Consider the following 10792-nt stretch of genomic DNA (forward strand, 5'->3'; position numbering starts at 1 on the left):
GGTGACATCCAGTTCGTAAAACAATCACTCACTGCCAGGCCCTCCTGGTTCAAATGGATTAGATGTCAATTAATGTGAATGGCACTGAAACGTGATCATTCACTGCCAGCTCCTTTCAAAATATGTGTTCTTCTCCTAAAAAATGAGGAGAACAAGCACCTAATGCTGATTGATTTAAAAGATGAGAAAACTAGCAGTGTTGCAGCAGCATGTTTTCTCTCAAGTTCTAAGTGTCTCAGGCCCCAGACTAGACTGGTAGCTGGTTGCGCCTGTCACCCTATCACAGGCCCAGCCCCTAATGACTCGAGTGCTGCCTGGTGTGAGTCATTAGCCAGCAAAGAGTATTTAAAGCCACCAGGAACATGACCATGCTGCTGGATTGTCTTAACAGTTCACTGTTAGGTACCCTCTCGCGGTTTCTCCTTGCCTGTCTTATTGCTATACGCCCTCTTGTTTTGCTCCCAGGATTCCGACCGACCACTCTTTGCCCCACGACCACGGAACACAGATCACGGACAACGACTTCGCCTTTGACCCTGTACCCTCCACACGGACTTCACCGCTACCGACCTCCCTGCTACGGGTAACGACCCGCCACCGCTATCCCAACTTGTGCTCGCCCGCCTCGTGGACGATCCTAGTAAAGATTTGAAAGAACCAGACTCGCACCGTCGCCTGGTTTGGGGTCCTCCATCCCCGATCGTAACAAAGTGGAGTTCCATTCTTTCACCAAGTACATACATCTTGAAAATAGCCAACTCCATTTTAGTGCATATTGACTTTTCTCTACCCTAATAATATTAGGTTCCATGTTTATGTATAAAAATTTTTAACAATAGACTCCTTTCTTTCACTATTTTCATTTTGTTTGATTTATTTGAGCCTTCTGTTTTTTTATGTATTGTTTTTTTTAATTAGCAGTAGAAAACTGGCTATCGTAGGTGTTTCTCTCAGCAAACTGCTGTCGTCTTCTGGAGGTTAAGAGTCTGTTAAATTGTTTCTAGGCTTAAATTCAGCGCAAAACATTGTCAAATCTCTCCGACCGCCCCCAATTGAAAACATAATGGAGAAATTACAGTGACTAAAGTGCCATCAACCATTGACTTTTCTTAATCTGATTGGTGAAATGAGTTCATTTACTGTATAACAGATATGTAGAAAGGAATAGTGAATATTACAGAGGCTTGGGATTGATTAATTTTCTCATTTTGGAAACATCTGCTGTCAATCTAATGACCACTCTGACCTATAATTAAGTGTAAAGAGGTGAAAAGCAAAAGCCGAGAGAGCGCCATACAGTGAGTATGTGCTGATTCGGCTGCACTTTCAGACGAAGGCGTGAACAATGATGGCTCGGCAGCTGGGAAGCGATGAGAGACAGAAAGTGTCGGAATGGCTTGGTGCTTATTTGATTGACAGCACCAAAGCTGCCTCTGCCATCAATTTCATGCTGATTATTATTTAATGTATGTTACTTAAAAGCATATGCAAAATTAAGATTTAGTCACAAAAACACATTTTATATGGTATTTAAAGAATAATATGCATAATAGATTGCTTGTGAATATTTATGGACAGGAATTTCAAGCATTTCTTGTCTTGGGATGGTCCTCTGCTTAAAGTGTTGACTCATCATCTCAATTAATAACTAAGAAAGTAAGAAAAGAAGGAAAACTGGAAGCTTTTTACACAGGAGAAAAAGCTGTCAAGGGGAATTCACCTCACAGTCAAACTCACTAATGTGTAGAGAAAAAATGATTTGCCTACTTAAAAGCACAACTGGCTTAAGATCAAGTTCTAATTCTTTGTGTTTGGAAAAAAAAGTATATTTTTTGTCAAGCACATTTAATGGAAAGTCATGCTGTGGTTTTCAATATTAATAGTGGTTAAGCATTGTAATACTAATAACAACACAGTGTCAAAGTTGCAAATGTAGCTATTTGTAATGTTTTTGGTTATATTTGTCGGTCCAAAATCCAAAAAGCGCAACAGTCACCGTGTTTGATATTTTAATGTCACATTTCTCAATATTGTCAATTTGGGGAAATAGTTTCCATCATTTAGTCTTATTTATGAAGAGCATAGTTTCCGCAAACAAATACCCAACATAAAATGTTGTTCAAAGTCTTTAATTTAAAGTGAAAGAAAGGCTAGAAATCCTGAACGAGTATTTGTCAGTTACATACACACACAAAATCTACTTTTACCAATGCTTGAAGCACTCTTTAGTTCTCCCTTTTGATTACATTTGTGATCTGTTACTGCGCTGGGTGAACTGCGGGAGTGTTGATTGACATCTAGATAAGTATTTGATGGCCTGTCATCACTCACACTCGACACCGTGTGTTAATTTAATTCAATTATTAATGATTGCATGAATATTATATCAGCATGGGAGAGCTATCAGGGAGTTCAGTGTTGCTTTCCAGCGGCAACAATTTGACCGCTTCAGCCATCGCGGTTCATGTTGTGTTTCAGGTCTGGCAGACAATGTGTTTAAGCAGGGGCTGATACCACACCAAATGTCGGAATTGGTGAAATATTGGTTGTAATATAGCGATAGCTACCAAAAGTGTCCAATTTGGGATTTTTTTCACAGTCTGGTGATGATTTTGCTTTCAAAACCCCAATAAAATGTAAAAGTCAATGTTTCTGAAGTGGGGGTTTGATCAGAAATAGTTCAGAAAATATCCCCTGTTTTGCCTTTTACTGCAAAGGACACAAATTGCCGATTAAGGTATCATAACTCTTTGATATTGTGAAAATAGCATCAGGTTCCTTGGTGTCCGAATGACAGGTCATATCTGGGAAAAACTTCCATTTCAAGGCGCGTCATTCCGCGTCCTTAAGGAGCATAGCAGGTTTTGAGATCAAATAAATTTCCAAAATGTATTTTCTGGCAACCCCTCGAGGGAGGGAGACCATGAATTGACAGGCCCTGTGTAATTCTTGACTGAGGAAAACTTTGTGTACAGACACTCCCGCCGACGCGTTATTAAAAAGATGAGCGTGGTGGAGGAAAAAAAAATACTGATTAAATTTTAAGCAGCCGGCGGGCCGATAGTTTGCCTGAGGCATATTTGTCAGTTTCAAAGGGTGTTTTTATTAATTTTGTATTTTGCATTTTGTTAGTGGAAAGAGCTTAATCCACGGGGAGCGCCACAAGCTATAGCCAGCAAAGCCTATAGTGGGGAGAAAGGAGACGGGGAGCATGCCAAGCAGATCCGGCACATTTAGAGGAATCACATCTAGATCACCAGCACGGCCTAGAGACCCCCCACCTTCCGTCAAACCACTTGGGCGTGCAGACAGCGCTCACAGGGATTTTACAGACAATGCGCAGAACTCATGTTTAAACACCTTATTTACTATTCCTAACAATTTTCTTTTTGTAGAATGAAGTTGTTTACATTAGAACCTTTTAGCTCACTGTCCCGGTGTTATTCCTTCAGCTAGGCTCTATTAATTATTTAATATTATTGAAGTAAAGGGTGGTTTGGGGGATTTGTATGGAAAAAAAATGAAAGAACACAATGACACTCAAATACTTATCTTGACCTGAATACATTTTGAATATTTCATGCCATAAAAATCCACCTCCTGTGAAGACTGCAATTTTGTCATTTAGTATGCATTGTTGGTTGATGAAGTGAGCCTGAGAAATGACATTCTACTCTCAATAATGTTTTGGAAATTAGTTTTCTATTATTGTTTCAAGCCAACTCTTCCCACATCAACAAGAGGGGGCATAATACATTTTAATATTTAAAGAGAAAATTGTCTTTAATGATAAAGAAAGAATTCAGAGGAGGCTTTTATGCGAAGGTAAGATCTGGTCATTTTAGTCCAAAATGTTATTAAAAGTTAAAATAAATTATGTGCAATGGAAAAGTTGTATACATAAGCATTTCCCAAAATAATCAGTTTTAGAGCTGTAGTTGAAATACATTATAACAAAACTATTTTTCTTTGTGGCTACCCGAGGTCAGCTGGGATAGGCTCCAGCACCCCACGACCCTGACAAAGATAGGCGATGTTGAAGATGAATGACTGACAGCTTCCAACTATTCTACCAATACCTAACTTCTCAGAGCTGCGTGTAACATAATAAAGCCAAAAAACAGAAAAATGCAACTTCAAGAGAAAGTTTCATTTTCTCATTTCCAATTCCAGACAGACTGAGTATCAAAGAACACTGAACACTGACAAACACAGACTGCCCTTGGGCTTTTATTCGCGCAAGTTTCAGCTTCTGGCTAAAAGTGAATGATGTACAGTGAGAAGACAAAGCTGAGCATGTTAGTCAATGTGCACCGTTGACATCACTACACGGTTTCATCGAAAATTGTCAGTATTTGAGCCAGTTATGTCTTCCGAATCTTCCACTGGCTTTAATCATCTTAAAAAGAAATAGCCAATGAAGCATTTGATGGCTATTAAGCAAGTGTATACCATTTTGAAAATCACCTTTCATTTGAAAATACTCGTAAAGCATTTGCGTCAAATCAGTCAGACAGAGCGGTTTGAAGTCTGCTACTTTGTTGTGTAAAGGTGAAGGAGTTAATTAGGTGATGGGAAGGTGACTGACGCTATGTATATACAGCACATACGACGGGGAGCGAAGGCAAGTGGGCTGCTAATCATGCCCTCCGCCCCCGTACTACGGCATTCATCCTCGAGTGAATGCTTTTGAAGTCAAGACTGTCAGCGGCTCTGTGACGTTGACTCACTTTTATTGGATTTCATGGAGAAATCAGGCTTTGTTTATCAAGATTGATTTAAAATAAATCTCAAATAAAGTACTATATTACATTTAACTGGTGTCTTCAAAGACACGTTGGGATAAGTGTTACGTCCAAGAACTTTGTAAAACCACGTTAGTATGAGCCATTATGGAGGTTAGATTATGGAACATTCTTTGACGATATCAATTAGAATAACTGCATATAGTGGAGTAGTTGTGTTTGTTTTCACACTAGACATATAAGAATACAGGTTTTGGGGGGGATGATGGGGGAAACAACAAAAGGAAAAAATATCGGAAATTATTTCCAGCTGCTAATCTTTAAAAAAAATATTGTTATCTATTTTATTTTATTACTCCTTTAAATACTGCCAGTAATGACTCTTAATGATAATAAACAGGCACATTTCTTTTATTTAAATAGACATTTTGCTGGTCCTACTGTTGTGGGCATTTGATCACCTAAAGGCAGTACATAGATACAGTACATTTTTCTTTGCAGATGATAAATAATATATTCATCATACCTTAAGTGACGGATGTTTTAAGGAACCACTGCATTTACAAAAGCATAATAGCCTCTAGGAGAACTACAACAGCGTATAGCAAATACTCACCATCATTGACGTCTAACTGGTACAGCAAAAAAGGGATAATTCAGATGAGACCTGGGTTACAATGCACTCAACTGAATTACACCGAGAATAAACACTCCACCATGACTCTTGACCAATAAAATCATTGAAATGTTGACCTCCTACGTCTGACTGGTGACCAGTCTAGGGTGTATTCAGCCTTTCGCCCGAAATCAGCTGGGATAGGCAATCCCTGCAACCCTTACGAAGGATCCACGATATAGAAGACGAATGAATGAAAAAAAAACCTTGACCTTTCATTCACCTTGACCCAAAGTCATCTTCTAAATCATTCTACGAAAACCAGCGACACCATATAATTTTGTACGGATGCTCTGGGAAGAGGAGCGTGGCCCTCCCAATTGGGGTTGAGGATGAGACATCGAGGATTTTGTCTCAAAGGCACTTTTTAAACTCTATCATCAGCATGCCTGCGAACATAAATCCTTTGGACAATGATGCTTTATGAAGTCCTTAGGAATAACAAATTTCAAGGCACATTACAATTCTTGACATTTTCAAACTAGACGACCAATCCATTTGGCCTTGAAAGAATGATCCGTGTGAGACGTCCAGTCAAAGCTCTTTGGATGAATATCATCACCGGCAGCAAATGGGTTAAGGACAGATTTGTCTTGGACTCAACCAAAGAAAAAAGACAATTAATTCACTTCCAAAGTGCTCATAAATGAAGAGGATATTGCCTTATGACAGTTCACGTTCCATCCTATTATGTTCATACTCCTTATTTTATCTCGACTCTAGAATACATGCAGGCCATGTATTGTGCTTCAAGGAACATTTATTTCTACTGGTTGCTTGCAGAAATTGGTTAATTGATCACAGGCTTCTTTCAAAATCAAAAGCCGAAAGAGCAATTAAGATCAGGCCTCAGATATGATTATGAATTAATTAGGATGGCATTAATGAATTGTTAATGACAAAATAATGGCAGTGCAGCTTGGCGACTCCAGTAGAATATGAGAGAATGAATGGGCTTGATCTCAAATGGCGATGCAGTGTAGTCGGTTTAACTGCTATTTAGTATCAGTAGTACTGTATGTCAGATAAAATAATACAGTTTTTCTGGCTCGTTTTCTTCTTGATAAGCACAAAGCCTAAAAGAACAAACAAACTGTTTAAAGGCATAATGTTGAGTAAGACAAATATTTCAAAATATTTTGAAATACTGCAGTACACAACCACTTTCCTTCTAATGGCCGTGGAAAGTAGAACACCTTGCTATCCATTTGGTATTTGCTTTTGCTTTTAGTGTTTCCTGTAAAACATTGTCATTTGTGAGCATGTAGCACTGAAGTTCAGAACCTTGTTTGGCTTGTTCACTTTTGGTCCAACTCCCCTGCCACCAGCAAAACAATTCACCCGTGAAGAAAAGCAAACATACAAGATGTCTGGTGAGTTCAATCAAGTTGTCTTATTTCACAATCTGTAGATAAGAAAAAAAAATTCAACATCTTCATATAGAAAATTTTACCATTCTTGATGCTTGTTTGCTTGTATTAATTCATATACTACTGTTTATCTTTGGCACATTGCGTGTTGTGCTTGGTTGTCATTGTGGTTCTGCTTCAGTGACCTTGGATAGAACATGACACTTATATTAATGTTATCATGTAAATTGCCGTCCACATGTAGGAACCATGAAAAATGGGTGCGAAAATACATCAATTATTGCCTGTGTAACAGTAAGTACTAAACCTGCATTCATTGTAAGTACAATGTTACCTTTCCTTATGAAATTAATTGATTTCAGAAGTGGTTTTATAACTTGAATTTTTCATAAGTAGTGACGCATTTGACATGTAAAAACACAAATCTGTTCCAAGGTCCCCAATACTGCCAACTAAAACTTTAAATGATCATCGTATACCAATTTTGTATGAAATATGTGAGAGACACAAAAAGGGTGAAAACTGTGAGGGAAAATAATCCTTAAGCCATTAAAATGAATTAAAAAAAATTCTATTGAAGGGCGAGTGCGTAGGTAAATTCACCTGAGAATATTTGAGTTAAGAAAATATAATCTACATGTCATCTACTGTAGACCAAAGCCTGTTTGAACTGAATGCCAACAAGGGTGTGTGCTCATGTGATGAGCAAGAAGTAGAAGGACAAAGTAAGACAACACAGCATGAGATCCCCTACTACAAAGACAGACGCTAGTAGAGACCATGGCCTTTCTGGTATGAGGTACAGTTGAAAGTACATCTAACACAAAAGTTGGCCTGCGATCAAGTTGACCACACCATGTCCCAAAGACATGTCCAAAAGATGAGTGAGAGACCGTGCCTCTGTTGTGCTAACAAATGTTCAGGCCTTTTTCTACTTCACAGCCAAGCGCCTTCACTCAGTCTGTGTTTCACTTGCTTTTTTCACAATTAGGCAGCGAGGGAAAGCCCAAAAGGTTTGGTATCAAGCTTGAGTCAAATCAGCAACAGTAGTTGAATCCTTTGGCTGACTTAAATCCAGTGAAGATGATTGATCCAATTCATGTAATTTCTCATTCTCTCATACACTTTTAGTGTATGGCTATCTTACATATTAAAACAACATCTATGGATATCAACAACACCTAAAGCACATGTGTCAAAGTGGCGGCCCGGGGGCTAAATCTGGCCCACCGCATCATTTTGTGTGGCTCGGGAAAGTAAATCATGAGTGCCGACTTTCTGTTTTAGGATCAAATTAAAATGAAGAGTATAGATGTATATAAAATTTCCTGATTTTCCCCCTTTTAAATCAATAATTGTAATTTTTGTGTTTTTATTTCAAAAATTATTTTGTAAAATCTAAAAATATATTTAAAAAAAAACTAAAATAAACATTGTTTTAGATCTATAAAAAACTGAATATCCACGGCTTTTAATCCAGTTCTTTTAGTCCATTTATTTTAAAAAAATCTAAATATTATATCTAAAATGGCCCGGCCCATGTGAAATCAAGTTGATGTTAAAGCGGCCCGCGAACCAACCCGAGTCTGACACCCTTGACCTAAAGGAATCCACACACTATTCCTTCCATTGTGTGCCGTTCAAAATGATAACAAATGGCAGTTAGTCATCCTGTGGCATAAATCTGGTGGGCCCCATTGTGGCACAGTGTTTAATGAGGATATGTTTCAAATTGAAACACCCGGAACATAGTGGGATGTCTTCCTGACTGTAGCGGGGTATTAAAAAAAAGCTTAATTAATTATGAGGCACCTCCCTCCCTCTTTATTCTAAGTCACTGGTGTCTCTGGCTCACTGGGCTGATGACATTTTCAGTCTGTCTTTCATCCTTCAGAGAAATGAATGACATGGCAGGAGCGTTATCAAATGAGCTGTAGAGTCGGCCAGTGAATATGTCATTGAGTGTGACTGCTCCCTGAGTGAATTGTGATTTATCTACACTGTTCCCTCGTCAGGTTGACTCTCTTGGCGTCTTTGTTGACAGGCTCACTTTGTCATCTAAGGGGGTTCTCCTCTATTGAACAATGGCGTACCTGTATTTGACCCTCATTACTTTATAAGCGTTTTCGTTCCTTTTGGCACTACCAAGTTGCTGTTCACGCTTTGTTCTCTTTGTAGCAACATTAAAAAAAAAAATCACACACAAACCTGTTATATGGGGTAAAAAGATTGTTAGATTACATTGAAAGATTTATTTTATTTTTTACTGCTTTGATTGTCGAACAAAAATGTGAGGAATGGTCACTAAATTAGACAATAATTATAACAATAAAAAAACAAAACAAAGTTATTTAGATCTCTATGGCTAATATACAAATATTGATATATATGTACCTATCGTTTACAGTTAGGGACGATACAACATGTCAATATTGTGATAGATTGCATAGTTATTTCTCAGGGTACAGTATAATCATCATGAGAATTCATTCTGAAAATTGAATAGTTGAAAATTTGTATAATGACGAACCCCTAATATTAAGTTATATCACATCATCATCATCATAGATGAAGCATAAATTTAATTTGGTTGAAATCTTGCAGCTAACCCAAACAACGTGGAGGAGTTTCCCCCATTTATCATTTAATGTTGGCACAATATTGTAATATTATATTGTGACACACTATCTTATTCCAACCCCTCTCTTTTACGACTGAAGTGCTCTTGATTTTGCAAATGTCAGTTCATTCCACATCTGATATAAAACCCATGACTGAGCAGCACCTCAAAAATTTATTTCAAAGTGAACTCTTAGAAACTTCTCTGAAACTCGTGGCACGAACAGCTTGAAGTTGTTGATGAGGTACTTTATGATCCTCCCGCACAAAAAAGACCTTCTTGATAAGTAGGAATCACCTTCATCAACTAACAGGAACATGAAAGTGTCTATTTTGGTCACTCAGGGATTGAACACAAGGGTGAGTAAAGATCAAAATTGGTGACGCACCTTCCCAAAGAACGTCGTCGGTGCCCTGTCTGAGCATGATTAGCAGGCGGCTGAACGTGAAGTATAGTGTTGAAGCGCTGCCAGCAGACTCTCAGCACCAAATCAAAAGACTCACTGTAGAATCAAAAGACTTCAGTCTTTCTCTGCATAAACATGAGCGTAATGGAGGTGGTGGTGGATTGCACGGAACGGGAGCCATATCTGACAGCCCTCAGTGGTTTTTCGAACACTTGTGTATCATATTCCATATATGTCCTTCCACCTTTGCTGCCAACATATGAAAATACAAAAGAATGCCTGTTGTGTGGAGCGTTTCCGAATATTAGATAGTTTTCTTTTTTCATTTATTTTTTCCCCTTTAATATCATTAATGTTGCTCATACTGATCTGCTAATAACAGTTTGAGCAGTGACTAAATGACATTTGTCTTTTTTAAACTTCGTTTTATAGTACAAATCTCTGATGTCTTCAGTGACATAACAACCATAATTTTATCTATATTTAATGTCGACTGAAACAGTGGCAAGCTGCATTAAATATTTACACTTATGTTCTGCAATTTCCATTATAATTGCATTACTAGTGTACTATTTGGATGTGGTCAAGCTTAACATGTCCCCACAAATTATATAAAAAGCTACACACACACACACACCATTCACATTTTCTCTGGAGCCTGGTTAGATAAATATTTACAGCATAGTGCAGGCCAGTTGAGACCACCTTTAATTACTTTCTGAATTCTCACATAATGGTGATTGTAGCTCTTGTACAATACTTAATTTAGATTCCCTTAATTTGTAAAACTTTCATTTGAATCAGGGGTGGTTCCACAATTTATTGGCTCCGGGGGGCTGAATAATTTTGCAAACCATACCTTGCAGTTTTTTAAAATTATATATATATATATATATATATATATATATATATATATATATATATATATATATATATATATATATATATATATATATATATATATATATATATATA

The 10792-nt window shown here is 37.7% G+C and overlaps 1 long non-coding RNA gene across 1 annotated transcript; it reads left to right on the top strand.

Annotated features, from left to right (window-relative positions):
• Positions 1-396: 396 nt before the first annotated feature.
• LOC144089024 (uncharacterized) lies at positions 397-3549 on the top strand. Its single transcript, XR_013304989.1, has 2 exons — positions 397-583; positions 3133-3549. It is a non-coding gene; the product is annotated as an uncharacterized LOC144089024 (long non-coding RNA).
• The last annotated feature ends 7243 nt before the right edge of the window (positions 3550-10792 follow it).

Source organism: Stigmatopora argus, chromosome 2 (genome assembly GCF_051989625.1).
Source record: "Stigmatopora argus isolate UIUO_Sarg chromosome 2, RoL_Sarg_1.0, whole genome shotgun sequence".
Lineage (NCBI taxonomy): Eukaryota > Metazoa > Chordata > Actinopteri > Syngnathiformes > Syngnathidae > Stigmatopora > Stigmatopora argus.